General features: G+C 44.3%; 1 protein-coding gene across 5 annotated transcripts in view; it reads left to right on the top strand.

The window, feature by feature from the left end:
* The first annotated feature begins 6 nt into the window (after positions 1–6).
* PGAP2 (post-GPI attachment to proteins 2) overlaps positions 7–7,811 on the top strand; it is a 20,479-nt gene continuing 12,674 nt past the window's right edge. For 4 of the 5 annotated variants that reach the window (XM_010849449.1, XM_010849448.1, XM_010849447.1 and 1 more), the window contains exons 1-2: positions 7–98; positions 7,587–7,607. The gene's annotated coding sequence lies outside the window, so the exon portion shown is untranslated. Of the gene's footprint in view, positions 99–7,586; positions 7,608–7,811 lie in introns of those variants that run through there. The other variant, XM_010849450.1, reaches the window with a different exon arrangement.

Genomic DNA, 7,811 nt, shown 5'->3' with positions numbered 1-7,811 from the left:
GGTGAGGCCGCTAGGCCGGGGCTCCGCCCTTCTCTGGAGCGGAGACACCGAGACTGCTGAGACTCGGGCCAATCAGAGTGAAGCTCCAGGATGGCATGGTAACTCTTCTACCCTTCCTTTGCCTCAGTCCGCGGGTGGTCATGGGAAAGTTCTCCTGTCGTCCGGCCCTCATTTCCTGCCCAGACCACGTGCGGAGCTGGAGAGCCCGCCTAGGTCTATCTGCGTAGCTCGCCTGCAGCTGCTCCAAGGCCCCCAAACCTGGCCTTCTTGTCTCCTGATACATGCCAGCCCAACTTAACCTCTCCCTCTCTGAATCCATAGCATAGACATTGGGAGTGTTAGTGATGCCCTAAGGGAGTGGCTCAGCTTAGGGTTTGGTACAAATTACAATTCTTGGGACTTTTTTCCCACCTGCACTTTAGGAACCCCTAAAGTTCTAATTGAAATGATCCCGCCTCCCCTGGGATACCTTTGTGGATCAGCCTTTCCAGCGAGTTGGGGTGATGCTTGGGCAGGCCTCTGTTACAGCTTTGTTTCTTTGTATTCTGTTACTTACTGTCTTATCTTCAGGGCGGGGCTCTTGGAGGTTAGAGCTTCTTTTTCAAATTGGTGTTCCTTTGCCTTGTATTCCCTGGTGGCTCAGAGGATAAGGCATCGGCCTGCCATGCGGGAGACTAGGGTTTGATCCAGGGGTTTGATCCCTGGGTTGGGAAGATCCCCTGGAGAAGGAAATGGCAACCCACTCCAGTATTCTTGCCTGGAGAATCCCATGGATAGAGGAGCCTGGAGGGCTACAGTCCACGGGTTCGCAAAGAGTCGGACACGACTGAGCGGGTTCACTTTTCCTTTTCCCCCAGGGTCTAGCCTGGGGGAGCAGGAGACAGATTATCTCAAAGGGGTGAGTTGAACATGTTCTAGAAACTAGATCTAGTGACTAAGTGGAAAGTGAAAGTTGCTCAGTCTGACTCTTTGCGACCCCATGGACTATACAATCCATAGAATTCTCCAGGCCAGAATGTTGGAGTGGGTAGCCTTTCCCCTCTCCAAGGGATTTTCCCAACCCAGGGATCGAACCCAGGTCTCCCGCATTGCAGGCGGACTCTACCAGCTGAGCCACAAGGGAAGCCCCAAGTGACTAAGGGTTCCACACAAAATAGCAGGTACTGTGCTCAGAAAGCAGAACCTATTAGGATAACCACTCCACCGCCCCCTCCTCCTGGGACATTAATACAAGATTGAAATGAGCCAAAACATGGATAAAGCTAAATTGTGGGTTTTCAGTGGTGGCAAGGGATTAGAGATACTTAAAAAGTGGAGTAGTTGTGAAGATAAGATAATGGGTGGGAGAAACCTAGTACATTGTAGTTGTTCAGTAGATGCTTGAAGGAAGAAAAAAGTAAATATATGGATGATCAAATAGTAAAGCTAAATTTCTGACTCCAGACACCTTCCCCTAACTCCTCCATCAAAGTATTACTCCTTTCCCTCCACCCTCCCTTGCCTGTGCTCAGCATCAGAAAGTCATTAAGTCTCCCTGGAGGGTTACAGCAACTTCCTCACTGCCCTCCTGAATCTTTGATTTCTCACTTTCCAATCCTCAAACCCAACTCTGTTTAAGCCTTTTCTTTACTTACTTATTTTGATCACCCTGAGGCCAGGTGCACATTAAATGTTTGATGCAAAAATGAGTGAATTACTTTCTTAAGTAAAAGTATGGGATTTTTGAGTCAGAGAACCCTGCCTTTAAATCTGAGCCCAACCATGTATTAGCTGTATGAACTTGGGGAAATTTCTTTACTCTTCTGAACCTCAGTTTTCTTGTCTGTAAAATGGGGATAATATCAGTACTTGCCTTACAGAGTTGTGAGAATTAAATGAAATAAGGCATATGGTACCAGGTACACTGGTACCCTCAATAAATAGTAGGTATTATTTGTATTCTTTAAAAAGGTTAAGAAACTCCCATTCTAAGACATGGACTCAGACACAGACAAGAAGCTCAGAAATGTGCCTTATATGAGTGAGTATTTCAGTCCAGAGTATTAGCAGGTGTGTAGGAGCTGAGCCTCTTAAGTAGTGTATACTTACTGGAAGACTGGAGGAGACATTGGACAAGAAGTGCTCCAGAAGGAATTTCCTATCACCATGGTGATTTCTAAGTAGAAGAACCTCTTGTTACATACTCTGGTAGGCATGTGGCCCACAGGCTCATCATTCCCAGGGACTTCTGCCCCAGGAAGGACTTCTTTGTGGGCCAAGGCTTCCTGGGTCCACATACTCTTACTCTGCCTAATTCTGATAACACCCCTTTTGATTGCCATCACCTTCCTTCTTCCCCTGTAAAGCCAAGGAGTTTGGTGCATGTTCACCAAAGTTTGCTGAGCCAGGTTTTGTCCTGAGTATCAGGAGCTCAGAGATGTCCCTTGCTCAACACTGCACTAACCAAGAGAGACAAAGCTAAGTAAAATCCATTCTATCCTAGGAGCTCCCAGTCTCTCTTACACACGTCCTGAGAACTCACTCTATGCACTCTCCAGGGAGAAGACAGACCAGTAAGGACTAAAGAATCATAAAAGAGCAAGAGACTTTCTTCCAGTGAGATGATTCTCCATTTCTTATACGGTACACTGGAAAGAGCAGTGGAGTTAGATTCAAACAGATGTAAGTTCAGGTCCTAGATCTGCCACTTTTTAGATCTTACACAAATTATTTAATTATCCTATACCCCGGTTTCCTTGTCTATAAAGTGGGCACAATATCAATATGATCATAGAATTTGCAAAAGATTTGGCCCCTGTGTGGCACATAGTAAGCATACAGTAAATACTGATTTCCTTTTTCTTTTCCTTTAACTTGATAAGGAAGGGTGATGTTTATAAATGGCATATAACTAGATTTATCAATATATAAATCTTTTGTGAATATCTTTGACTTTTAACTAGAGCATTTAATCAATTGCGTTTAATGAATTTACTGGTATATTTATGATTTTATCTAACATTTTAGACTTTCTCTTTCCTTCAGATGTTCTGTTTCTGTTTCTCTTCTTTTTAAAATATACTTTAAAAAATTTTGTTTCTTTGGTAAGAATAACTGCCATTTACTGAGGCCCAGCTCTTTGCCAGATTTTTAAAATTGAGATATAATTTTCATAATGTAGCATTCACCCATTTGAAGTGTACAATTCAGAGGTTTTTATTATATTTGCAAGGTTGTGAAACCACCACCACTATATAATTCCAAAACATCTTAATAATCCCAAAAAGAAACCCCAGACCCATTAGCAATAATGTCCCAGCTCCCTTTCCTCCCAGCTTCTGGCAATTTACTAATCTACTTTCTGTCTCAATGGATTTACCTATTCTGGACATTTCATGTAAATGGAATCATAAAATACATGGCCTTTGTGTCTGACTTCTTTTCACTTAGCATAATGTTTTCAAGGTTCATCCAAGTTGTAGCATGCACCAGTACTTCATTCCTTTTTATAAGTAGGATAATATTCCATTTTATGAATAAACCATATTTTGTTTATGCATTCATGAGTTGTTTCCACCATAAATAATGATTATTCCACTATAAATAATACTGCTATGGACATTCTTGGACAAGTTTCTTGTGGACATGTGTTTTTAATTCTCTTATGTTTATACCTAGGAGTAAATTTGCTATAGGGTCATACAGTAACTCTATGTTTAACTTAAGGAGCTGCTGAACTATTTTCCAAGTGGCTGTACCATTTTACATTCCTGCCAGTGATGTATGAGGGTTTTAATCTCTCCACATCTTTGCCAATACTTGTAATTTTCTTTTTTCTTCCTTCTTTTTTTTTTTTTTTTTAAATTATAGCAATGCTAGAGGGTGTGAAATGGCATCTCACTGTGGGGTTTTCTTAATACATTTCCCTAATGACTAATGATACTGACCATCATTTCATGTGCTTATTGGCTATTTAAATCTCCTTTCTTGCAGTCTTGGATTATTTCATTTTTCTTCCTGCATTGGTTTGGAAATTAAATTATTTTTCTATTATTTTAGTAATAGCCTTAGAAGTTACCACATGCATTTCTAACTTACTAAGGTATGATGCTAATCAATACCTTTTTAGGAAGGGTAGACTTTGCTGAGACAAGGAAAAGGTGAATTCCAGGCCAGATGAACAGGGAGGACAGAGATGTAGGACCGGAAAAGAGCCCAGTGTATCCACAGGTGCAAACTGGGACTTCATCTTAGAAGTGATAGGAGCCAAAAAATGTTCTGCAGAACAATGAAGATGTAATTGCTATCTGAGGCAGAGTGGAGCTAGAGCAAAGATGGGTCAGCATAGGGTGAGTAGTTTAAAGCCATCCAAGAAAGATGTCTCTGCCCTGAAAAAATTTCTAAGAACAAAGAACACTCCTCTTCAACCCAGGAAGACTTTCCTGAGGCTGCCTAGGAGGCAGGGCAGAGTTTGGCCTGATGTGGCCAGATGCTTTCACACTGCCTCTGTCTCTGCCACTTCACTTATCTCCAAGCCATGCTCCCTCTGCCTCCACCCTCTATCAGCAGCAGTCATTCTTCAGCTGCCTTTCTTGCAGTTCCTAAATCTCTTCTTGATATATCTAAATTCTACCCATCCTTCAAAATCCAATTCAATTACATCAATCCAGCAAATGTTTTCTGGGCTCCTACTGTATGCCTGTCCCGAACTGAGCTGAGAGATTCAGAAATAAATGAAATAGGTGGAGGTTCTGTCCGTAAATGAGTTCTGAACTATTGCTCATTTGATGATGGAGGAAGGAATATGGAGGGAATAGGCAGGAAGATGGAGGGAATAGGCAGCAAGTTATTTTGCTTAATTGTGGTCAGAGCCCTAAAAAAGGTGCAATGGAAAGCCATGAGAGACTGCCTGTGGAGTGGGCAGATCATGGGGATAGGGAGAGATAAGGAGAAAGTTAAGCAGAGTTCCATGTAAGAGGTGAGTATAGTTAAAATATGTGGTTGCTGGAACAGAGGATGACCAGATTGTGAAAGATGTTCAATACTGCACTAAGGAGTTTGCCCTAGATCCTAAAGGGCATGTGTATGTGCTTGCTAAGTCACTTCAGTGTGTCCAACTCTTTGTGACCCTATAGACTATAGCCCACCAGGCTTCTCTGTCCATGGGATTCTCCGGGAAAGAATACTGGAGTGGGTTGCCATGCCCTCCTCCAGGGGATCTTCCAGACCCAGGGATTGAACTTGGATCTCTTATGTCTCCTGCTTTGGTAGGCAGGTTCTATACTACCAGCACCACCTGGGAAGCCCCCAAAGCAATGAGGATTTACTAATTTGCTGCAGGGGCCAGATGTGATCAGTTCTGTGTCATTAAAAGAGCCAATGTGACTGTAAAGGGGAAGATGATGGAGAGGTAGGAGGGTAGTGAAGGAGATCTCCTACAGGGAGCATTCCTTGACAACTACATCCCACATTCACTTCCCCTGTTCTGCTCCACCGCCCACTCCACCTCTGCACCACCCCATGCTTCTGGAACAACCCTGAAAACAAATTCTCAGACAGCTTGGACTATCTGGTATGCATATGTGCAAAGGGGATTGGAGCGGTGATCATGGCTAAGGTCTTAAAGATGGTGGTGGTGTTTCAGGCACAGGTCTCCTTGGGGTATGTCTAGGTACCAGGCAAACCAACTGGGAGGTCAGGAGACACTGGAAAGCTTCAACAAAAGCAGCAGCTATTTGGACAATGGATAAACGCCAGTTCAGCAAACATCGAGTGCCTCCTGAATAAGGGTGAGACTAGAAGCTTAGATGCTTGTTCAACTTCTTTCTCTGTAAAATGGCTTTCATCAAACTTAGCTCACCAGATTATTAAGAATATCGACTAAGAGAATGCATATGAAATCCCTGGCACATAGTAAGAACTTATCTTTTTCTTCCACTTTTCCGCATATAAATCAAGTAGGAGTCAGTCTTTCAAACTGACAGTGGAGGAAACAGATTCAGAGAGGATCAGTGACTGCTGAGGTCAGACAATTCAGAAAAGGCTCAATCAGGACAAGTTCCTGCTGTAGCTGACACATCTAGCTGTAGTTAACGTGGTATATTAAGTACCTTCCACATACCTGGCATGTATGTTATCTAATTCTTACAACCCTATAATGTGGATATTCCTAAAACCATTTTAGAGATGAGGAAACTGAGACTCCAGACTGTATGATGGGGAATCGTCCAAATCACCAGATAATTAAATGCCAGTTAGAGTGCCTCAAGTTTCAGGCATTAGAGGTAGTCTAGAGGCAGGGAGAAAGGACCCAGCCCCAGGGAATAGAACTTAGAGTCAAAGGAACAGATAAGGGGTTAAGATAGGAAGCAAGGGCCAAGGAGCAGGCACGTGTGGGTTGGAGCTAGACAAAGAGGATGACAGGAAGCCCCAAGGAAGAAAACCTAAATTGTTTTCAAAACTAAATAGGAGTGGTTCTTTCACTAAAGTTTTACTAATTGCTCACTTGCCCTGGGACCTTAAAGGACAGTGTTGGGGAGAATTCAAGTCAAGAAAAGTAGTTTTTAATAAGACACCTTCCTTGTAGATTTGAAGCCCCCAGTAGTAAGCAGGATACCTCTGGGTCCCCCACCATTGCTCAGCTCAGGGCCTGCCACAGAGAGGGCCTAGGCTGAGTAAATGAACAAGAGTGAATGCACGCAAAAGGGCTCTGGCAAGTTAATCAAACCTGGGCCTCTGTTTCCCCTTCTACAAAGTGATGATGATAGCTACCTTGTGGAATTAACAGTATATAGTGATTAAGGGAATGCCCTTAGGTGCTAGACCCAATCCTGGTTCTGACACTTGCTAGCTGTGTGATTAGGTAACTTGGCTTCTGTTTTCCATTGGTGAAATGGAGATATTAATAGTATCTACCACATAGGGCTTTTATGAGGATTAAATTGGATAACACATAAAATGTAGAAGAGTGCCTGGGACACACGAGGTGCTCAAAATGTGTGGATTTAAATGGGAACGATGTGATGGAAACAGTGTCTACCTCAGGCCTCCTGCACCTGCTGCATGTGCTCAGACAACCCCACATTTTAACTAGAGGAGGGATTACTGGCCTCTTCATCCTTTTTCCCTATTGAGGTAGAACGGTCTTTATAAAGGTAGCCACAAGTCCCCTTCAGGGATCCGTCAGGATGGGGAAGGAAGCCCGCGTGGAGGCTGGTTTCTGGGGATCAGCCCTGACGGTGAAGAGAGACCCGGGACTGGGCGAAGGAAGGAGATCAGCTCTCTTGTCTTATGACAGATGTGACCAGGCGCCCCCTCCTGATCAAGGGCAGGAATAGCTCTGGCCCAGAGTTTCGGGGGTGGGCCCCACGGGATCTCACTCCTTATTATGTGCTCTTCCCTTTGCTGAAATGCCCCGACTGGGTTCTGGGGAGTAAAGTTTAGGGGAGGGGCACCGAGGCTGGGGCCAAACTGGTTTAGTGTTTTAAAAGGACGAAGCTGGATAGCTGGATAATTCGTCTAGATTGGGGTGGGGGTGGATAGACACCGGGGTCAGGAAATGAGAGAATTCGGGGCCTTCCTGAATTAACTGTATGTTCTTTCAACAGGTGATGGAACGCTGCTGAGAGGTAAGGTGACAAGGTGGCTTATCCAGCGTGGCAAACCCAGTTGTCCGGGGCTCTTCCGGCTGCCCCCACGCAGCCGGAATTAGTGGGGCAGACCAGGGCTGGATCGGCATGGCATGAGGGGACGCCAGATTAAGGGGGACAGCTCTGGGTCCTGGGCCGCAGAAGCGGGGAGGGGCCAGCAGAGCAATTGGGCTCAGTTTCCTT

This window comes from Bison bison, unplaced genomic scaffold (genome assembly GCF_000754665.1).
Source record: "Bison bison bison isolate TAMUID 2011002044 unplaced genomic scaffold, Bison_UMD1.0 scf7180017864284, whole genome shotgun sequence".
NCBI classification, from domain to species: domain Eukaryota; kingdom Metazoa; phylum Chordata; class Mammalia; order Artiodactyla; family Bovidae; genus Bison; species Bison bison.
Note: the sequence above shows the minus strand (reverse complement) of the source record. Positions and strands in the feature narration are given on the sequence as shown.